Source organism: Lissotriton vulgaris, chromosome 10, assembly GCF_964263255.1.
Source record: "Lissotriton vulgaris chromosome 10, aLisVul1.2, whole genome shotgun sequence".
NCBI classification, from domain to species: Eukaryota; Metazoa; Chordata; class Amphibia; order Caudata; family Salamandridae; genus Lissotriton; species Lissotriton vulgaris.
This window is the reverse complement of record NC_141698.1, coordinates 854,765,613-854,789,717: the sequence shown is the minus strand read 5'-3', so window position 1 is coordinate 854,789,717 and position 24,105 is coordinate 854,765,613. Positions and strand designations below refer to the sequence as shown.

The window sequence follows — 24,105 nt, the reverse complement described above, 5'->3', positions numbered from 1 at the left end:
TGACAGTGCATATCTACAGGCTAGTGAAGCCAATGCATATCTACAGGGTAGCGATGACAGTGCATATCTACAGGCTAGCGATGACAGTGCATATCTACAGGCTAGCGATGATAATGCATATCTACAGGCTAGCGATGACAGTGCATATCTACAGGATAGCAATGACAGCGCATATCTACAGGCTAGTGAAGCCAATGCATATCTACAGGCTAGCGATGACAGTGCATATCTACAGACTAGTGAAGCCAATGCATATCTATAGGCTTGCGATGACAGTGCATATCTACAGGCTAGCGATGACAGAGCATATCTACAGGCTAGCGATGACAGTGCATATCTACAGGCTTGTGAAGCCAATGCATATCTACAGGCTAGCGATGACAGAGCATATCTACAGGCTAGCGATGACAGCGCATATCTACAGGCTAGCGATGACAGTGCATATCTACAGGCTAGCGATGACAGTGCATATCTACAGGCTAGCGATGATAATGCATATCTACAGGCTAGCGATGACAGCGCATATCTACAGGATAGCAATGACAGCGCATATCTACAGGCTAGTGAAGCCAATGCATATCTACAGGCTAGAGATGACAGTGCATATCTACAGGCTAGTGAAGCCAATGCATATCTACAGGCTTGCGATGACAGTGCATATCTACAGGCTAGCGATGACAGTGCATATCTACAGGCTAGCGATGACAGAGCATATCTACAGGCTAGCGATGACAGTGCATATCTACAGGCTAGCGATGACAGTGCATATCTACAGGCTAGCAACGACAGCATATATCTACAGGATAGCAAAGACAGCGCATATCTACAGGCTAGCGATGACAGAGCATATCTACAGGCTAGCGATGACAGTGCATATCTACAGGCTAGTGAAGCCAATGAATATCTACAGGCTAGCGATGACAGTGCATATCTACAGGCTAGCGATGACAGAGCATATCTACAGGCTAGCGATGACAGTGCATATGTACAGGATAGCAATGACAGCGCATATCTACAGGCTAGTGAAGCCAATGCATATCTACAGGCTAGCGATGACAGTGCATATCTACAGGCTAGTGAAGCCAATGCATATCTACAGGCTAGCGATGACAGTGCATATCTACAGGCTAGCGATGACAGAGCATATCTACAGGCTAGCGATGACAGTGCATATCTACAGGCTAGCAATGATAATGCATATCTACAGGCTAGCGATGACAGCGCATATCTACAGGATAGCAATGACAGTGCATATCTACAGGCTAGCGATGACAGTGCAGATCTACAGGCTAGTGAAGCCAATGCATATCTACAGGCTAGCGATGACAGTGCATATCTACAGGCTAGCAATGATAATGCATATCTACAGTCTAGCGATGACAGTGCATATCTACAGGCTAGCGATGACAGTGCATATCACAGGCTAGCGATGACGGTGCATATCACAGGCTAGCGATGACGGTGCATATCTACAGGCTAGTGAAGCCAATGCATATCTACAGGCTAGTGAAGCCAATGCATATCTACAGGCTAGCGATGACAGTGCATATCTACAGGCTAGCGATGACAGTGCATATCTACAGGCTAGCAATGATAATGCATATCTACAGGCTAGCGATGACAGCGCATATCTACAGGATAGCAATGACAGTGCATATCTACAGGCTAGCGATGACAGTGCATATCTACAGGCTAGCGATGACGGCGCATAGCTACAGGCTAGTGAAGCCAATGCATATCTACAGGCTAGTGAAGCCATAACAATGACAGTGCATATCTACAGGCTAGCGATGACAGTGCATATCTACAGGCTAGCGATGACGGTGCATATCTACAGGCTAGTGAAGCCAATGCATATCTACAGGCTAGTGAAGGCAATGCATATCTACAGGCTAGCGATGACAGTGCATATCTACAGGCTAGCGATGACAGTGCATATCTACAGGCTAGCGATGATAATGCATATCTACAGGCTAGCGACGACAGCGCATATCTACAGGATAGCAATGACAGTGCATATCTACAGGCTAGCGATGACAGAGCATATCTACAGGCTAGTGAAGCCAATGCATATCTACAGGCTAGCGATGACAGTGCATATCTACAGGCTAGTGATGACAGAGCATATCTACAGGCTAGCGATGACAGTGCATATCTACAGGCTAGCGATGACAGTGCATATCTACAGGCTTGCGATGACAATGAATAACTACAGGCTAGCGATGACAGTGCATATCTACAGGCTAGTGAAGCCAATGCATATCTACAGGCTAGCGATGACAGTGCATATCTACAGGCTAGCGATGACAGAGCATATCTACAGGCTAGCGATGACAGTGCATATCTACAGGCTAGCGATGATAATGCATATCTACAGGCTAGCGACGACAGCGCATATCTACAGGATAGCAATGACAGAGCATATCTACAGGCTAGCGATGACAGTGCATATCTACAGGCTAGTGAAGCCAATGCATATCTACAGGCTGGCCATGACAGTGCATATCTACAGGCTAGCGATGACAGAGCATATCTACAGGCTAGCGATGACAGTGCATATCTACAGGCTAGCGATGACAGAGCATATCTACAGGCTAGCGGTGACAGTGCATATCTACAGGCTTGTGAAGCCAATGCATATCTACAGGCTAGCGATGACAGCGATGACAGAGCATATCTACAGGCTAGCGATGACAGTGCATATCTACAGGCTAGCGATGACAGAGCATATCTACAAGCTAGCGATGACAGTGCATATCTACAGGCTAGCGATGACAGAGCATATCTACAGGCTAGCGATGACAGTGCATATCTACAGGATAGCAATGACAGCGCATATCTACAGGCTAGTGAAGCCAATGCATATCTACAGGCTAGCGATGACAGTGCATATCTACAGGCTAGCGATGACAGTGCATATCTACAGGCTAGCGATGACAGTGCATATCTACAGGCTAGCGATGACAGAGCATATCTACAGGCTAGCGATGACAGTGCATATCTACAGGCTAGTGAAGCCAATGCATATCTACAGGCTAGCGATGACAGTGCATATCTACAGGCTAGCGATGACAGTGCATATCTACAGGCTAGCGATGACGGTGCATATCTACAGGCTAGCGATGACGGTGCATATCTACAGGCTAGTGAAGCCAATGCATATCTACAGGCTAGTGAAGCCAATGCATATCTACAGGCTAGCGATGACAGTGCATATCTACAGGCTAGCGATGACAGTGCATATCTACAGGCTAGCAATGATAATGCATATCTACAGGCTAGCGATGGCAGCGCATATCTACAGGATAGCAATGACAGTGCATATCTACAGGCTAGCGATGACAGTGCATATCTACAGGCTAGCGATGACGGCGCATGGCTACAGGCTAGTGAAGCCAATGCATATCTACAGGCTAGTGAAGCCATAGCAATGACAGTGCATATCTACAGGCTAGCGATGACAGTGCATATCTACAGGCTAGCGATGACGGTGCATATCTACAGGCTAGCGATGACGGTGCATATCTACAGGCTAGTGAAGCCAATGCATATCTACAGGCTAGTGAAGGCAATGCATATCTACAGGCTAGCGATGACAGTGCATATCTACAGGCTAGCGATGACAGTGCATATCTACAGGCTAGCGATGATAATGCATATCTACAGGCTAGCGACAACAGCGCATATCTACAGGATAGCAATGACAGCGCATATCTACAGGCTAGCGATGACAGAGCATATCTACAGGCTAGTGAAGCCAATGCATATCTACAGGCTAGCGATGACAGTGCATATCTACAGGCTAGTGATGACAGAGCATATCTACAGGCTAGCGATGACAGTGCATATCTACAGGCTAGCGATGACAGTGCATATCTACAGGCTTGCGATGACAATGCATAACTACAGGCTAGCGATGACAGTGCATATCTACAGGCTAGTGAAGCCAATGCATATCTACAGGCTAGCGATGACAGTGCATATCTACAGGCTTGCGATGACAGAGCATATCTACAGGCTAGCGATGACAGTGCATATCTACAGGCTAGCGATGATAATGCATATCTACAGGCTAGGGACAACAGCGCATATCTACAGGATAGCAATGACAGCGCATATCTACAGGCTAGCGATGACAGAGCATATCTACAGGCTAGCGATGACAGTGCATATCTACAGGCTAGTGAAGCCAATGCATATCTACAGGCTAGCGATGACAGTGCATATCTACAGGCTAGTGAAGCCAATGCATATCTACAGGCTAGCGATGACAGTGCATATCTACAGGCTAGCGATGACAGAGCATATCTACAGGCTAGCGATGACAGAGCATATCTACAGGCTAGCGATGACAGAGCATATCTACAGGCTAGCGATGACAGTGCATATCTACAGGCTAGCGATGACAGAGCATATCTACAGGCTAGCGGTGACAGTGCATATCTACAGGCTTGTGAAGCCAATGCATATCTACAGGCTAGCGATGACAGCGATGACAGTGCATATCTACAGGCTAGTGAAGCCAATGCATATCTACAGGCTAGCGATGACAGTGCATATCTACAGGCTAGCGATGACAGAGCATATCTACAGGCTAGCGATGACAGTGCATATCTACAGGCTAGCGATGACAGTGCATATCTACAGGCTAGCGATGATAATGCATATCTACACGCTAGCGATGACAGTGCATATCTACAGGATAGCAATGACAGCGCATATCTACAGGCTAGTGAAGCCAATGCATATCTACAGGCTAGCAATGACAGTGCATATCTACAGGCTAGTGAAGCCAATGCATATCTACAGGCTTGCGATGACAGTGCATATCTACAGGCTAGCAATGACAGAGCATATCTACAGGCTAGCAATGACAGTGCATATCTACAGGCTTGTGAAGCCAATGCATATCTACAGGCTAGCGATGACAGAGCATATCTACAGGCTAGCGATGACAGCGCATATCTACAGGCTAGCGATGACAGTGCATATCTACAGGCTAGCGATGACAGTGCATATCTACAGGCTAGCGATGACAGAGCATATCTACAGGCTAGCGATGACAGTGCATATCTACAGGCTTGTGAAGCCAATGCATATCTACAGGCTAGCGATGACAGAGCATATCTACAGGCTAGCGATGACAGCGCATATCTACAGGCTAGCGATGACAGCGCATATCTACAGGCTAGCGATGACAGTGCATATCTACAGGCTAGCGATGACAGTGCATATCTACAGGCTAGCGATGACAGTGCATACACTCACAAGGAGACCACAGCCAGCTGAGGTGCAATCTGCTCCCACTCACAAGAACGACATCACAGGCAGCAGCAGTGCAAGCTTCTTACACTCACAAGGAGACCACAGGCAGCAGAGGTGCAAGCTTCTCACACTCACAAGAAGGACATCACAGGCAAGTGTTGCAATATTCTCACACTCACAAGGAGATCACTGGCAGTACACACCACATGAACACACTCCATAACACATAGCAACAATACATTGGTATTTACAATGCCATTAGCTCAAACTCAAATAAATCCGAGCCCGATTGCATTTCTAATGCTTGTTTGTCATGCGGTTATTGGGGTCAAGTTTCTCCAGGACATTGCAAAACAGGTGCCCCTATTACTGTTTTGGCAGACAGCACTTTCTACTTGTTATGGTATGCCTCCTTCAAACTAAATGCCCCTGATATATGTCCCAAGGCCTTTGGTGACAAGGAAAGTGATTTCCTGGGATTTTTTCCATGCTGATTTGCAAATTTTAGGCAGAGTTGTTTACACTATGATTTATGTGACCATTAACAGAAGGGATACAGTTGGCTGGCTGGATCAAGCAAAGTTAGGCATACATCTTAGACCTTGTCATAGGAGCCCCATCATACTTGGGGAAATGCCTTTACTTTACTTTTCATTAATGATGACTGTAATGTTGATGTTCTAACTGTGATTAATGTCTAAATTCCTGAGTGTGTTTAAAAATGTGATAGGAACAGTTAATGGGTGAGAATACAAGATAAAACTGAACAAAAATGCAGTGCTTATTGTCCACAAGGTCAGACCTGTTCCAATCAGTGTTCGGGCAGATTTGGGAAAATTGTTAAATAAACTGGAAGGGATAATTAGTCACACTGATTCTTTGTAATGGATATCTCCTATTGTTCTAGCTGAAAAAAAGCAGAGATCTTCGTCTCTGTGTGGACTTAAGATTTTTTAAGCACAATATAATAGTTAACGGACACCCGCTTCCTCATATTCATGAAATTTTATCCAACATAGGTTAAGCTAAATATCTTTCGATGACAGATCTACACTCTGCTGACCACCAGATTGCTTTGAATGCTAAATCCCAAGAGCTCACCTCATTCATAACACCATTTGGGGCTGATAAGAATTTGAGACTACCTTTTGGTTTTGCCTTAGCAGCAAACATTTTTCAGAAGGTTATAAACATTCTTTTTAAAGACCTCAAGAATGCACAAGCCTTCCACGATGACAATAGCATTCTTGATTTCAGAGGTATTACGGTTCAACCTGAGAAGGGTACATTTCTTGTTAAACACTTAGATTACCTTGGTGTATAATCCTTAATCGCATCAAACCTTAGTTTTGCAACGTTGAGGCTATTCTTAATGCACCTTCAACAGTCAAGAGTTGCTTTGAGGTCATTTCTAGGTTTGTGTGAGTATTATATGCGCTTTGTTCCATTATATGCCTCTGCAGCATTTGAGGAATTTACTTTAGAAAGGTGTCAAATTCATGTGGACTGATTAGATTAGTGAGGCTTTCACCAATGTCAAACAACTTGTTGTGAATGCTCCAGCTCATAGCCCTTTTGCTGCAGGTCAAAAGTGTATTATTAGTTGATGCCAGCATGAAAAACATCAGTGCAGTGTTTGAGCAGAGAGTGAAAGAAAAAGAGATCACTATAGCATTTGGGTCCAAAACCTTTCAGGAGGCAGAGACACACGACAGCACCACAGAAAGGGAGGCGTTAGCTTGTGCCTAGGCTGTCCAGAAATTTTAAACGTTATTTGTGGGACTGTTCATTTGAAATCTACACTGACCACAAGCCACTTGTTTTTTTTTCTAATATATTGTAATGGTTTAGGCAAAACGTCTTCCCGCCTTTTACGTTTTCTTTCCAAACTGCAAGAGTACGATTTTACTATCAAGTATATGCAAGGGGAAGCATTTTAGGGCAGATTCCCTTTCACATTTACCTTTACGTACCAGGGATGACATCAAGGATTGTGAATGTGTGGTTGCTGCTTTGGATGTTGTATCTGCTTCTAATAACTTAATTTCTGAAAAGGACTGGGTGTAAGCTATCTCTCAAGATACGGTGTTAAAAAAGCTTACAGAGTATATCAGGAAGGGTTGGCCTCCCATTCGTGCCCTCTCTGATGATGTAAGACCCTTTGCTCTAGTTTCTCCTGAGCTTTCAATTGAAAACCAAATGTACACAAGAAATGACAATTTTATTCCTTCTTACTTGTTGAGACCAAACTTGATTAAAACTGCTCATTAAGGGCATTTGGGAAGCATGGGCACTTGTAAAAAAAATTGAGGGAAAAGTATTGGGGGCCTGCCATGAATGTGCGGGTGGCATCATTTGTAGACTTGTATCCCCAGTGCTTTCTTTCTGATATGCATTAGAAAACTGTACAAAACATTTCCATCCTGTATCTTTACCTGATGGTCCTTGGTTGAAGGTGGCCTTAGATTTTGCTGGTCCTTTCAACATCTACCTTTCTGTAATAAGTTCTTGATAGTTCTTATTGACTACCTTTTGAAGTGAATATATATTTATTTTGTCAAGTCTGCTTCCACTAAGTGCTTTACGTTTTTTTCAAGATGTTTTTTCGCTTGAAGGAACTCCAAGGGAAATAATAACAGATAATAGCATCCATTTTGTCTCCTCACAAATTAGGAAATTTATTTCGAAGTTGGATGTACAACATCTTCAGGTTGCTCTGTATACCCCTTCGGGAAATGGTTTGTTGGAAAGGGCCAACCGTTTCATTAATGGGACTTATCCTCAGGTGTTGATGTGAAACAATTCTTGAGAGAAAAGGTCAATCATTAGAACACCACTTCTCATACAAACAATGGTTTCACTCCCTTTGGAATTATTAAGGGGGAGGAAGAACAGGTCTAAGATTCTACTTGGTTGGTTGGATACTCAGACAGATTAGAGAAATCAAAACTTGGCTACTGTGCCTTCTTTACAGAAAAGTGTTCTTTTGAAACAACAATAACAGAAACTCTATTTTAATATTACTAAACATGTTTCTGAAAGGGAATTTGTGGTGGGTTCCTGGGTTCTCATCAAGAAACCTGTTCAATTCAGGAAAGAGGAGTCTGTTTTTTTTCTCTCCCTTTAGAGTTGAACGTGTAAGTAAAAATGTTGTTCTTATGCAGGGAAGTCTTATCAGAACAAAATTATCTTTTTCCAAGAAAACTTGATAAAAAACACCAAGTATCATAAATTTAGTGCAAATGTCTCTGAACCAAACTACAAGTCTCAGTACTCCAACTTGTAAGGACCCGAGGATAGTCCCTTCACAGTGTCCATTATCCCTAGATAGGAATTCCCCTCTCTCTGTCCTTCCTCTTTCTTCGCTGCTCACGCAGCCAGTTAAGTGTTTATCTTTTACTCCTGGGGTATTGTTGTGTTTCTGCCTCAGGTTGGGGGTTTCTTGTGTATATTTTGGGGTCTGTTGGAGCGCTGTTGCAGCTTTAACCTTTCAGAGCCCCGAGTGCGTCGGGGGAGCGGTTTTCCGCTTCTTTCGCGACCTTTATTCCTATTTTCGTTGTGCGGTGTGTATTGGCCGCTAGAGGGCACTGCGGCGTCTCGTTGGTCTTCAGCGCGGTTTTCTCCTCAGAGGAGCCGCGCTGAGGGGACCAACGAACGCGGAGCCTTGCCCTCGTGTCCCCTCACATACACCCGGTTATGTCTGGGTCTGTAGCCCTTACTTTAGTGATTTTGTGTCACTTTGAACACCCTGCTGAGGGTCTGTATTGCGGTTCTACCGCGTTTATTTCGGTTTTGCCGGTTTCAGCACTCCATAGCTCCAGGTGTGGTAGCGCGCTGTGGGGGGGCAGACCTGGTCCCTTGTGGTGGATCAGTGCGCTGTGTGGGGTCTGAGTGCGCCTTAATTGCAGTCAGTCCCTGACGCCCAATATTTGTACAGTCCTTCGGTCTGTCTGAATACCTGTTGACCGCCACTTCGTTGGGGCAGTGTTTGTGAACCCATTGGGTGTCTCTAGGTCACGTTAACGGTGGGGTTGACTCCCAGGGTGGCTTTAGTCATGGAGGATGAATATTATGAGGAGTCCCATTCATACCTGAATGATGATGAGTTCTATCAAGCGGTTGATAGTTCCATTTACAGGTGTGTGACTGAGGTGGTTAGCCCTATGGAGGACCGCCTTTCAGCGCGCATTGTGGAGGAGTGAGCCAAGTTAGCTCGCGCTGACCTCCCAGGCCCTTCAGGGGAGCGTCCCCCAGCCCCGAAGAAACCTTGCAGGGAAGGGTCTTCGGAGCGAGCCCAAGGGGTGGATAAGGGTGCCTTCGTGATGCATTCTTAGCTAAGGCGACCGCGCCTCCCGTGGAGCAGCCCTCTGCCCCTGACCCAGTGGCACCTTCTGAGGTTGCCCCTTCCTCTCCTGACAGGGATTCCCCAGATTCGGATGAGGATGGTGAGTGTGAGCGTTCCTGGCGACCTTCGGGCTCGGTTGCTGAATTGCCTCGGGATAGCTCGGGCATGCTGGACCCGGATGAGATAATTCATCCGCGGTCAGCTGCGTGGGCCCCGGGCGACAAGGTGGCCAATTTCGTTGTGAGCAGGCTGCGCAAACCACTAGAAAAGGAGGCCAGGGGATGTTTACGGGGAGAATGCCCTAGGCCGTCTTTAGAAGGCAAAGTGGCCATGACTCCAGACCTTGATGCCAAGATGGCAACCTTTTTGGCAAAGTTCATGAAAGACCCGCGCAAGGGCATCGACCGATCTTGGCGGTCCTGTCAAGATAAGTTGCTGGAAGCGGTGGGTCCGATCACCAAAATACTGGATATGGCGGAGGAGGCAAAGGTCACGGGTGCAACTATTTCCCCGGAGGTGCTGTCAAATTGGGAGCAGAGGGTGATTATTTTCTTGGGTAACGCCAACTGCACCCTATCGACGGAACGCCGAAGATCCTTTTTAATTAAGCTTGGCCCGAAGCTGGGGGATTTAGCTTCTTCGGAGGCGGGTGCTGTGGCCCAAGGGGGTCTCTTTGGAAAGCCCTTCATTAAGGAGTTGGGCAAGTTCATCTCCACCTTTACCTCGCTGGATAAGGCAAGGCACAATCCAGCATTAAGCGCGTTTTCCAGCAGCGTTTTTCCTCCGGGGCTGGTCGCAGCAGGGGCTGTGCGACCGGCCGTGGCGGGCAGAATGCTGGCAACAGAGGGCAAGGCTCCAGACGAGGGCAGTATAATACATCTGCCAACTATACAAACTTCTATCCCACCAGAGGACAGCGCTTTGGAGGTCGCGGCTTTCTGGGGGGAGTGGGCACATCTTACTGCGGACGCGTGGGTGTTACAAACAGTCCGCGGTTTCCATATAGAATTCTACGATCAGCCTTTTCAGGTGAGTGCCCCACCTCCGATGGTGTTCTCAAAGTCCGATGCGTTGTTGATAGACGAAGAGGTCGCGGACCTGCTTCGCAAAGGGGCCGTTCGTCGTTCAACACGTCATCCCTCGGGGTTCATCAGCAACCTATTTCTTGTGGACAGGCCCGGCGGAGGCCGTAGTCCAGTTATCAATCTCAGGGAGTTCAACTGGTGGCTGGTGTATCGCCACTTCAAGATGGAAGGGATCCATCTTTTGCGCGATATTCTTCTTTCACAAGATTGGTTGGTGCGGTTGGATTTAAAGGACACTTATCTGGTAGTTCCCATTCATCCCCCGCACCGCCGTTTCCTGCAGTTTGTCTGGAAGGGTCAGGTGTTCGAGTTCGTGGCCCTTCCTTTCGGACTGTCTTCCGCTCCTTGGTGCTTCACGAAAGTGTAGCATCCGGTGGTGGAGTTTTTGCACGGACAAGGCATTCTGCTCATCGTCTACTTGGACGACATTTTGCTTTTAGACCAATGCCCTCAGAGGTTGCGGGTACAGTTGCAACTGGCAGTGTCACTTCTGCAGAGGCTGGGGTTCATTATCAACGAAGCCAAGTCGGTTCTCGTTCCCTCTCAACAGATAGAGTTCTTAGGTTTCATCATCGATTCTGTCGAGGCCAACCTCAGTCTGCCGGCTCGCAAATTGTCCAAGATCCGGCATGTGTTGCGACAGAAGGTGGGGAGGTCCCACACGTCTTTGAGACAGATCGCCAGAGTGGTGGGCCTTCTGTCGTCGTCCATTCAGGCGATTTTCCCAGGGCCACTTCATTACAGGGCCCTCCAGCGCCTCAAAGCCTTTCACTTGCGCAGAGGTTTGTCTTACGATCAAGTAGTTCCTCTCTCGGAAGAGGTGAAGGAGGAGATGACGTGGTGGCTTTCACACATGGAGGCCTGGAATGGTCGGGCGATTTTTGGTTCAGTCCCAGATCTGGTTATCGAATCCGATGCCAGCCGGGCCGGTTGGGGCGCACGCTGCGGAGATTTTTCCACAGGCGGCGCCTGGTCGCCGGAGGAGCAGAGGTTGCACATCAACTGTCTGGAACTTTTGGCGGGGTCCTTTGCCGTACGTTGCTGGACCAAGGATTCAGTGCAGTCGTGCGTCCTGCTGAAGATGGACAATGTCTCAGCCGTGCATTATGTCAATCATCTGGGAGGTCCTCGGTCCCGTGTGCTAGCAAACCTAGCGAAGGAATTTTGGACCTATTGCCTGGACAATCATGTGTCAGTACAGGCGGAGTACTTACCGGGCCAGTCCAACCAGGTGGCGGACTGGCACTCCAGATATCTTCGGGATTTCAGTCAGTGGAAGCTGGATGTTCAAGTTTTTCAGTGGCTGAACGGCCTTTGGGGTCCTTTTTCGATCGACCTCTTTGCGTCTCGGTTGGACCATCAACTTCCGAGGTTCTTCAGTTGGAGACCGGACCCGGCGGCGGAAGCCACGGACGCGTTTCTTCAGGACTGGAGCCGGGAGTCTCCTTATGCGTTTCCTCCCTTCGCCATGGTAACAAGGGCAGCGGCACAACTTCGCCGCCAAGGGGGAGAGCTGGTCCTAGTGACACCGCTCTGGAGGTCTCAAGTGTGGTTTCCAGTTCTTCTGGAACTTTCTTGGGATTCTCCAATCCTACTCCCCCAGTTTCCTCACCTGCTTCTCAGCCCGGATCAGGAACCTCATCACCTCCTCGTGCAGGGTTCTCTCCACCTCATGATATGGAGGCTTTCAGGGGACGCTGGTCGCTCCCAGGGCTTTCGCGGCCGGCTGAAGGACTTTTGTCAAAAGCCTGGGCTCCCAGTACGTCGAAGCTCTACAAATCCACTTGGACTAAGTGGGTACGTTGGTGTCTTCGACGAGGCCTGGATCCCTTGGTCGCAGGAGTGGTTCCCATTCTAAATTTTCTAGCTGAATTAGCTACGGCGGGTTTGGCATATCGCACGATTAATGCCATGCGTTCAGCGATTTCTGCTGCGCATCTGCCGGTGGACGGTTCCCCTGTGGGTGAACATCCTTTTGTATGCAGGCTTTTACGGGGAATCCGGTTGTCCTTGCCGCCGGAGCCTCGTTACTCCGTCCTCTGGGACGTGAATGTAGTGTTGAACCGGTTTCTGTCCTGGCAGGCTAATAGATACTTGTCTTTAAAGGAACTGTCGGCCAAATTGGCCATGCTTTTATGTTTGGTGTCGTGCCGCAGAGTGTCAGACTTCGAGCACTGGATGTGTCCGCACGGGTGTTTTTCGCCTGTTGGCGTCCCCTTTACGATTGGCAGCCGCACAAAATCTGGTTCCAGGACGATTACGTATCCTGCTTTTGTGGATGTTCCGAAAGTGTGTGTAGTGCACTGCTTAAAAGCGTATGAGGACATCACTTGGGATCTCTGCCCTCCGGGCGAGCGTCAGTTGTTGATTGCCTTGCGAAAACCACACCATGCAGTCTCTTCCCCCACCATAGCCAGGTGGGTGCGCTGGGTCATGCAGGAAGCAGGCATAGATACTAAACGTTTCGGAGCTCATTCTGCCAGAGGGGCCATGGCCTCTAAGGCTTTTGCAGTAGGTGCACGGTTGGAAGACTTGATGCGGGCGGCGGATTGGTCTTCAGAGTCCACTTTCAAGAAGTTTTATTTCAAACCAGTGGTGGATGTTGCCCGTTTGGTGGTGAGTAAGCTTTAAACTAGCCTAATCCGAGCCTCCGGTCATGCCATAGAATCGAAATTTGCCTAGCTAGTGTAACGGTAAGTTTCAATTCTATTAAGGACACGGAGGCGATGATTATCCCACCCAGATCGTCCACATGTGACGTCCCACCCGTATATCAGTAAGTACGTAGGTTTTCCAGTTTTCTGTACTGTTGGATTCATGCCTGAAGTTGTCTCTGCTTCTGTTTGCTGACATGCATCTTGTTGTACAATGCTGACGCGGATGCGTTTTCCCACTAGGAAATGATGGTGCCAAGCAGGACCAGTGAAGATGAAGCGTAATTCGCGAAGAAAGAGGAAGGACAGAGAGAGGGGACTTCCTATCTAGGGATAATGGACACTGTGAAGGGACTATCCTCGGGTCCTTACAAGTTGGAGTACTGGGACTTGTAGTTTGGTTCAGAGACATTTGCACTAAATTTATGATACTTGGTGTTTTTTCTCAAGTTTTCTTGGAAAAAGCTAATTTTGTTCCGATAAGAGCTTTTCTTGGGCTGCTGTGTTTTTGTATTGTTAATAAATGGCGGAGAAAGAAAAGCATAATCCTCGCCTCTGTGTCCTTAATAGAATGGAAACTTACCGTTACACTAGCTAGGCAAATTTCGATTCTAGCTTGAGTCACAGGTGATAACCTTGTCAGATAAGAAAGCCCCCACTAGCAACAAAAGAAGAGTAGGCCAGAAGAACCCATGCACAAAGAAAACTAAATCAAGGTCAACTAGCCCCCAAACTAGACCTATAGAGGAAGAGGTTTTTGAAGTTCAAGGGGCCCAAAAGGTAGCTCCCCCAAGCTGGATGGCTCAGGTGGTCACTGACCTACAAACATCTTTAGAACTATTTATAGTTAGCCAGATCAAACCACTAGCCAGCAGATTGGATAAACTCATAAATTATCTATACAAGAGTGAGTATTCCCATATCAGAAACCAGCAAAGTCCTACAGTCTGTCATAACATCTGACCGCATTGTGAGTAATCCACAAAGTGCTACAGAGGATTTAATAGCCTTAGGTCCATCAATACAAACGAATGCCGCACCCCGCCAGGTGGGAGGTACTAGTGTCCTAGACAGAGGGTCTAGCATGCCACCAGCACAACTACACAAGAAAAAAACGTTGACTAATAAACCACCAGAAACAACACCCAAGCCGAGAAATCAACCCAAGACCAACCAATCCCCTACCTAGTATAAATCTCCCGCCTGAGGCATGCCCCTATGTAGCAGTACTTGGGGGAGTCCCAGAATTGAAGCCAGATCAGTCAGAGTCCCACCCGGAACTGAAAAACAAGACAATAGCTTGGCTGAATGAGAACAGACCATTGTTAGGGAATAAAAGTGGAGAAATCTTGCATGTTAGAAGGTTGAATTGGATTGCTAGAAAAAGCAAAGATCTGGTGGGCAATTGCATTATTGTGAACTTTAGGGACACCAGACTAGTGGAGCACATACTAACTAGTGGCTCCTTTCATCCAGCAAGTAACATAAGAACGTTGCCGCTGGGATATTTTTACCCCCTGTAATGTCCCCCCTTGACACAGGGCATTACTCGGGGAGACCGGGGATGGGTCAAAATGTATATGGGGTTCGAGGCTATCCCATGAATGGGGCTGTGATGAAAGATCAAGACGTTCCCAACTGGGGAAACAGATTTGGTCCCCTTATGTCCTTAGAAGATAATGATTGACCACGAATATCATCAGATCAAGTAGTGGTACCGACCAGGAGTGAGGGCGCCAAAACTTGCTTATTGGACCAGGCAGGAAGAGGGTTGAATGGGAGTAAAAATGATGGCTGGCTACAACCCCCTTTGAGCAAAGTATTTTACTCACTAATAAGTCCCAATAGTGAGATACCCCAGGAGACTGAAACCCAACCCAGCAACGGAACATGTAGTATATGGAAAGAGAAGCCGAGGGGGGTACCAGCACAGTCACTAACACAGAGTTCGGGATACAAATTATACCTTTAAGCACTGAGGAAGGGTCAAGAGTCCAAAGTCAGAAAGATAATAATTTAGTCAGGGAACCTCAAGTGTGGGGGGACCGGGGGAGCTACAAATATTATCTTGGAATATTGCAGGCCTGGCAGGGAAATTTAATAACTAAGAATGGAGGCAGTACATCAGTGGGTTTCACATAATTAGCCTACAAGAGACCTGGGAGGTTGACAGTAATCCCTTCCACAAGGTAGGGTACAAATGTTTCTTTGTGCCAGCTCAAAAAGCTAGCTCAGGAAGAGCGATTGGAGGTCTATCACTATATGTGGCCCTAAACCTGGAGGGAGTCTGGAAAAATCCCTTGTGGTCCTCAGACACCCTCCAGGCGTTGGGTTTCACAAGTAGTGGGTTAAGGTTGACTGTTCAACCTATATAATGCAGGATCTACAAAAGGAAATAATCCTACATTAAAAGAACTGGACTATAGACTTCATCAGGAAGTAGCTCAGAGAAAAGGGGCTTCAGAAACCACTACATTAATAATGGGTGATTTTAATTGTCACATGTGCCCAACCCAGTTCCCATTGAATGTAGACTGGTCTCGATGTCCGATTGAGAAGGGCCCACACTTTGCACACTCTCCTGAGGGAACAATTCTTAGCAATCTTCTAAAGACCCACGATCTGGAACATACGATTGATCTGGTCCGCCTGGAGGAAGATGGGTCCCTCACTCCAACTTTTAAAGGGAGAGGATGTTCCTCTTATATTGATTATAGAATAGCTTCCAAGCAAGCAAAAAATTGGATTAGTACAGTGGGGATTGACTGGAGTGCCTTTAGCGATCATAATCCGCTAACCGCAAAATTAACACTGCGGGTCGACATAAGTTATTCCCCCAGGCAGACAGCGAGTTGAAGGCTACCGATCACGATAGGCGACTTAGATGGTCAAAAATCGATGGGGAAGCCTTCTATAAAGATTTAATGGCAAAAGGAAAAGTACAGATTAACAAATGCCTAGATCCCATGATAGAGGGGAGCAACCTGACCAGGGCATTCAGTTCAGTGACCAAATTGGTAGAGGGTCTACTGAAAGTAAAAGCACCCATCAGGAAAAATACGCAGCCGAGATGGTTTGACAGCCAGTGCTCGCGAGCCCTGAGAGACCTAAAATCCAGTCTAAAATCTAAGCCCAGGGATAATTTAACAATAGTTCAGTGCAGGAGAATATATAATCATGCGCTGAAACAAAGAAAGATCACTCTTCAAAATGAAGCATGAGCTGACCTAAGAGAGGCTGGAGAAAGAAGGGACGTGACTCAATTCTGGAGGATTGTAAACAACCCATGCTTTCAAGATAGTGATACCCCAGGGATTGGGACGAACATCTTACCGGAACAGTGGGTATCACATTTTGAGGGACTGTACAATCATAACCAGGATTTAGAGCTGGAGAGTGGGTGGGCTGAACAAGAGGGCCCAGTCATTGAGTTCTCTCTAGCTGAAATAACACAGGGGATTCAGGGCCTCACACGTAACAAAGCCCCAGGCCCCGACGGTTCCCCACCTGACCTGTATTTGAGTAATGTTGATCTTTGGGCTCCCATCCTTACAAGAGTAATAAATGCGGCAGTCTAGCATGGCTTACCTCGCCCATGGTCTACTGCAGTTATTGTTCCCACCTTTAAGATGAGCAATAGGGATAACCCGCAATGTTATAGACCAATCTCCCTGATTGACTTTTCACCCAAAATCCCCTGCAGCGGCTTACAGAATGGACAGAAGATCATCACACTAGAACAGAAATCCAGTACGGATTTAGAATAGGGAGATCTACAAGTGACTAATGCCTTAACCTTTACTTGCTGGTCACAAAATATACCATAGCCAGAAATGAAGCTATGTATCTGGGGTTTATGGACCTAGCAGCGGCTTTTGACCAGGTTAACAGGAAAAAGTTGTGGTGCCTGATGAGGGATATGGGTATTGACCTAGGCTTCATTAACATCCATAGAGAGCTGCACCGGGACACGACAGCCAAGGTTCGTTATAACACGGAGGGGGGGGGCGGGGGGGGGGGAGGGGGGACTCGGAATCATTTCCCTGCACGAGCGGAGTGAGACAGGGCTGCATTCTCGCCCCCTTCCTGTTTTACATTAATAAGCTAGAGCAGGCTTTGACTGACCTGACTACAGATTGTCCGAGAGTAGGACTGCGCCACATACCAGTGCTTTTATACGCGGATGACGCAGTCCTGCTTGCTCGCACCCCGAGGGGCTTACAATGTTTAATCGACGGATTTGTTAAATTTATGGGCAACCTAGATCTGTCAGTGAACCTGAGCAAGTCCTTTGTGATGTTGGCTGGAACCAAGCCCTGTAAGAGGTTCTCTTACAAAATAGGGAACCACACACTTGAAAAGGTACAGTCCTTCTCTTATCTTGGGTTGCTTTTTGACGGAGCACTAAAATTTAAAACCCTAGTGTAGGAACGTTGCAATAAATTAATATCCACAAATGGGGCAATAGGAAATTTTGGTCATAGGTTAGGCCGCTGGTCGCCGGAACAGGTCATGAACCTTTATAGCTCGATAGGCTGCTCGAAAGTCACGTACGGATCAGAAGTGTGGAGCTACGTAAATGTAAACCAACTGCAACTGGAGGAAAATAAATATTTGAGAAGGATTTTAAAAATGTCCCCAGAGTACCCCAGCTGCAATTGTACATAGTTAATTGGGGATACCTTTCATAGAGGACCAAATCAAGTTAAGACCGATTTCGGAATGGTTAAAAATCTGGGTAAACCCTGATGCAGAACTAAGCAGACAAATTTTGAAAGATTGTCTGCTCAGGGACAAAGGGTTACAAATACCACGGCTAAAGTACGTCAAGGTTACCTTGGAGGGTATTGACCGGAAGGACGTCAAGGTTACCTTGGAGGGTATTGACCGGAAGGACCTTTTCATTAACCCCAGCACTATCTCACACCCTGATAAACTGAAAATCAAAAGAAGGTTGTCTGATCAGTTTTCCACACTTAGAGCTGAAGAGGAGATGACTAAACACTCTGTAGCTGCCCACAATTTTATAAAGAACAATGAGGGCATGGAGCCATATCTGTTCTTGATGCATAACGCACAGGATAGGTTTTTAATGACTCGTTTTAGGTTCAATTTATTACCACACATACTGGCTGATCCACCAGGTTTTACATTGTCAATTGAGCAGAAGGGTGCCTGCAGCTGCGACAGTCTGTCTCCGCAAGACACCCTTCAATTTGTACTATTGTGTCCGTTTTTTAAGTATCCTAGGCGTAAGCTTTTGGTGGAGATTTTAAAAAAAGAGAAGTTCTGTAATGCCAAAACTGCTTTACTTTTTTTGCAAAGAGCCAACGACCCTCTGACCCTTTGTTGTGTGAGGAATTTTATCAAGACTGCTGTAAGGTTAAGAAAAACAAGAGGAGAGGGCTAATTAATTGGCCATTGAAGAATATATTTTTACCTGATTTTAAATGCAAATTAAGATGGAGTTCAGATGAAATTTAATACTATTTTTAATTCTGTAGATATGTGTACTTTTATGATGTTTTTTAACCATCGAATAAAGAATTACTGAACTGAACTGTGTTTGACCATCCTGGGTTTGTGCAGAAACTCCACAGAGTTTGTTTACAAATGAAGTTTCCCCACGTGTTTCTGCTGCACGTGTTACTGATGAGCTCCAGATTAGTTTTTTTGTTCTGATGTGTCTCAAACTGTATTACCTGAAAGTTTGATGTGCCCTGGTGTATCAGACTCCACTTCTAATTTAGAGATTTCTTGTACTTGAAGGATTTCGACATTAACAGTGCGTTTTAAAGATTATGATTCATCGTAATTGTTTCCTTTATGGGGGAGGTGATGTAATGTAAATATATAGTTTTGTCGTATTAGTTATGTATGGTCTTTGCTTTGGTTACTGTATCCTCGTTAACATTCTTAGATTAATACCATGTCATATTGCGTTAAATTGTTCTAATTGGAAATCTCGTGTGGTTGCCAGGAGAGCGGTCAGTTTACACTGAACCTTCTCCTGAGCAACTGGATACTTAGCCTTGGGTCCTATCTCTTGGACTTGTGGAATAATATCTTTGGACACGTTTCTCACGGTCTTTGCCTCGGGCTGCCAACTCAACAAATACTACACATGTATTGGTAAAGGTTCACTGGAACAGCTTCACTTGTCAACTTGTGCACTGAAAAGTGCACAATCACTGCACAGCTGCTTGTATTCAGATCAGTGAAGCAGGTGTCTTTAAGTAAGACAACGCAGAGAACGGAAACCGGGGCTCCGTGCCCGTAATATTACCTTGAAGACCCCAGACCATATGTATCTCTGCTCACTCCTCGACACTGCATCTGCTGCCGCGCCTCCTTTTACTCCCTCGTGTTCAGCGTTGAACCTCGACCCTTCTACTATGAAGCAATACCGCGAAAGGGTCATGCGGGAGGAACGCCGCGCCGATAGGTGTGCGCCTGCACAGGACGCCGTGCGGACAGCACCAATGGGAAACCGCTAAAAATGACATTGAAGCGCGAGGGACACACGGCCAAAAGACGTCTACAATACTGGTATCAGGCGTTTGACAAGTGTTCAAGGAAACTAAGAAAGGACTAAAACGTCAAATTGATCCCTGAATTAAATTAATCTGAAAACAGAAGTAGGGCAAGGCTACCCATTAGTGGAAACACGGTGCTTTACTTAGTTATAGTGCTATTTGGAATTTGTACGGGCATCTCTCCTGCTTGTGTTTTCTAATTAGTCTGCTTTTTGTTTCCATGATGTGTCCCGGGCCGCTTTGCACATCGAGTAGAAGCACTTTCAACACACATCGAAACGCTCAGGCTTTGCTAGTAAAAGCGAATAACACACAAAAAAAGACTTTTACCAAGGTGCCGGAGACGGAAGGAAATATATGTTCCCAATGCCGTAGGATCCGTATTCTTTCAAGTTTTTAATTCCAGTGCCCGTGTAGAATCAGCTGTTCGATGCCTCGTTTACTTGCATCACAAAGTGGTGAATCTAGTGATCCACTGAGGGACTACGGCGGGAAAGTGCGAAGTTTGGACTAACTTGAGTAAATCGCCGGGCGAGGAACGGAGACCCAGTACAACTCCTTTTTTACATCATGTATCAACTCTAGCACACGTTTGGTTGCAGCGGGTGAGTCGGTTTCATTCACCCGATTTTTTTATTTTAAATCTCCCACGTCCCTGTCCTAAAATGTTGGCATGTATGGTCGTTATAGGTAAACAGTTGGAGACGGAAAGGTGTTGTTCCTTTCTTGACACCCTGTTGCTGTGTTTAGGGGGCAGGAGTGTCGGATTCAGGGGATTGTGTTTGTTGTTTTTAAATATTTTGATCTTTTTAAAGAGCAACACGGAGACAGCCTGCTGTCTGCCCTGCCCCTTTCAAAATTTGACCCGCCCCCAACTGTTTATATTTGGGGTCTGACACTCAAACGCCTGGAGTATGTTTGTTTTCCGCATGATTGCTTTTATGGATAAGTGTACGGCTTCATACTTTTGAAGGTGCTGTTTTTTATTGTTTTAATATAATGGTTGTTGCTATTATCGTACGGTAGCACTTTGAAATGCAATATGTGTAGTATTTCGCAGTAGAAATTAATAAAGTATTCTTTTAGAGTATTTTTTCGTTATTTATAAGGAAATAGTATGTTGTGCACGCTGTCACTTTAAAATGTTAAACGTGCAATATTATGTTGTAATTACCGATGGTTTGATTTGATTGGTACATTTTTAAATATTATATATGGTACAGTTTTTATATTATGTGAAGGGAAGAGGCTTTGATTGCATTGATTTTGTTGTCAATTAATTTAGTTTTTAACATTATGAAATGTGAAGATGCTGTGATTTGCAATGATTTTTATTAATTAAGCAATAAAGATTATATACTTTGAAGGTGCTGTTCTGAGCAGCAACCGGCCGATCTTGGAGGATTGCTGGCCTTCAATATTGACAAAATTCCTTTGCAGATTGCAATGTAATTGTGACTTTTTCTACGTGTATGGAAATTTCTCGCGCCGGAACGTGGTTTAACACATTTCTGTATTTATAGCAGGTTTATTAATAAAGCTTAACGTTTGCTTTTGTGTGTTTAAGTTGGATCACTTATATAGCATAACTAATTCACTGCAGGGCTCGAAAAATCATTAACATTTTACTAGACCACCTAAAAAATGTCCTCGACGTAACTGAAATACACTTGACCTCGTTTCTGGAAGTGGAGCAAACGTGAAAAGTTAACAAGATTGAAAGGCATTTTTATTGCTCATTCACTTTGTGAGCAATAGATGCCTTTAAATCTTGCTATATTGTCGCATTTCCTCAGAGACAGAGGTCAAAAGCCAGTTTGTCTTCCTACTTGCCAGAAAGGGCAAGTAGGACCTAAAAATAGCTTGCCCTAATTGAATCTGGCTCACAAATGCGAACGGGCAAGTAGATTTTTGGAGCTCTGCACTGGGCCTCTGGTGTAGTTGCACTTACTATTAGAGAACTAAAGCAATGCGGCTCTAATGGGCACACATGCATAATTACGTTATGTGATTTTTCTTTTCTTAAACTAGACAACAATGTGAAAATTTACGTTGTGTAGTATATTTTATTGTACCAACTAATGTGCTTTGAAGGAAGCCTGCCAGAGAAGTTCATGTTATGTTGCAAGTATTGAAAGCTGATGCCGCTTGCTGGTTCAGCTGTGCGCCTATTCATTTTCAAATGGTTAATTGTTCAATCATGCATTCCCCCTTGAATTTAAGTTAAAGGGGATGTTTGTTTATTAATTTTGGTTGGATTTGTTTTAGCGTGTTTTATTAAGTTTTTGTTGGTTTTTTTGTGATGATTGGTTTTTGTCATGTAACTTTTTTTTAGTTCAGTTCCATGTTACCACCTCATTATTTATTTATTTATTTATTTATTTATCTCATGATTTTCTACTTTTCCAAAACTACTTCTGGTGCCGATTTGAATTAACTAACTGTAAGCGGTCCGGGTGTACAAGAGAAAAAGGAACGGGGTCGTCTTTAGACTCTTTCCAAAGTACTTTTTATTTCAGGTCTTAGGTCGATTTTCTTTATAGAGAAGTTTCTCTTAGTCAAGGTTATAGAAATGAAAACAAAAAAAATATTAAAACAAAACAACTGATGAGGAATGTCTGCCTCAGGGCAGAGCTTCTACTTCTTTTTCTGTACTTGGTCTTTGGACTTGCTGCTCTTCTCCTCGCCAGGCTCCAAGGAAGGTGAAGAGCAAAAATGAAAGGGACAGGGGTTAATCACACCTGTCTTTTTAGCGGCTACAGTGTGCTACCATCACCAAACGTGTGAAAGGGAACAAGGCTAAAGAGTAAGGGGAAGGGTGTGCCAGGGAGGGAGGCCGGCAATATCAGTGCTGCCCCTTATCACCCCACCAGAATGCGCCTGATCCAGCGCCCCTAAAGAAAAACTGTCTCAGCAACGCTACATATCTCCACATTACTCACCATTAAACATGAATCACTTACCAAGGCCCATAAACCAATGAGACAATTTTTGAGCAACTGAATCATGTGACCTAATTAAACAGTACTATTCACAAACTATTTACAAAATTATATACAACTGCAGTTTATTTCTTCTAACCATGGTTTAAATCATATAATCATTTAATTAAGTCACTAAGGTAAATGGATCAACTGATGGTAACTAGACCATGAATAAACAAGACCAGCTTGTCGTTTCAAAATCGAATTCATTTATTTTATTATTCAACACAAAGAGCATCTTTAAAATTAGAATTCTTTTTATTAGCAAAACATAAGCATCATTTTATCAAGGTAAGGCATATTAGACTGACATTTCAAAACGGATCAGTTTGCATGGATTGAAGCAAATATATAGTTTTGTTCCCTAAAATTCTATTTCCCTGACTAAAACTCACTTCACCTAAAGAAAGGTAATTTTTGAAGTAGCTTATTCTTACGTGCGCCAAAAGTCCGACAGCACATCACGCCCTTCAGGAATCAGGAACAAGCCAGCAGGCCTCCTCCCATGAGGCCAGGTTTTATACCTTTTCTCTATCTAAAACGAACTAATTCTGCATTCTTTCAACAAAATTCAGGCTTCTAATTGGCTGGTTCACGTCAGTCCACTGTTAGGTCATTTATTTCTGACCAAGTCCGGGGCACATCATAAGCCCTTATTGTTCTTAGATTTACCATCCTTCTAGCTTCCTCGGAAATGCAACAAGTATCCGAACGCAAAGTTCACTTCCTACTCTTGGCAGGCTTTCCAGGCTTTTTGTCCTTGGTCCTTTCAGCAAGACCACAATCGACTCGACCAAATATGCTTTTGAATTAATCTTCAAATAATTTTAGCAAAATAGAATTCTTCTTTCAGCACGTGAGTGAAGGCTTCACTCTGTTCAAGTTTCATATTTTCTTTCGGCACTGCCATCCATTTTCTTTTAGGCCCACTCGGGAACTAATATTTAAACAAACACAAAACATCGATTAATTAGAGAATTGAGACCCATTCTGTTACCCACCCCCTTTGCTAATTATCAAAAACCCATTAGTTTATGTTGCCTAGCTTTAGCACACAAAGCAGCATTTTGTATTTACCATCTTCTTTTTAGGCCATCACGATTCTCCACGAGCCTTTGCCACATAAAAGGCATGACATAAACATAAGCACATAGAATAGGCACATGCTATTAATTAATTAAATTAATATTAATTAATATTTGACAAGAACAATAGACCAGGTTAGTTTATTATTTT

The 24,105-nt window shown here is 45.0% G+C and overlaps 2 protein-coding genes across 2 annotated transcripts in view; one reads left to right on the top strand and one right to left on the bottom strand.

Annotated features, from left to right (window-relative positions):
* Positions 1-19,824, bottom strand: part of SLC25A40 (solute carrier family 25 member 40) — a 419,344-nt gene extending 399,520 nt beyond the window's left edge. The window contains exon 1 of the mRNA XM_086941797.1: positions 19,636-19,824. The gene's annotated coding sequence lies outside the window, so the exon portion shown is untranslated. The remainder of the gene's footprint in view (positions 1-19,635) is intronic.
* Positions 19,825-20,330: 506 nt separating this feature from the next.
* The window catches only part of DBF4 (DBF4-CDC7 kinase regulatory subunit), a 179,256-nt gene continuing 175,481 nt past the window's right edge, over positions 20,331-24,105 (top strand). The window contains exon 1 of the mRNA XM_086941796.1: positions 20,331-20,490. The gene's annotated coding sequence lies outside the window, so the exon portion shown is untranslated. The remainder of the gene's footprint in view (positions 20,491-24,105) is intronic.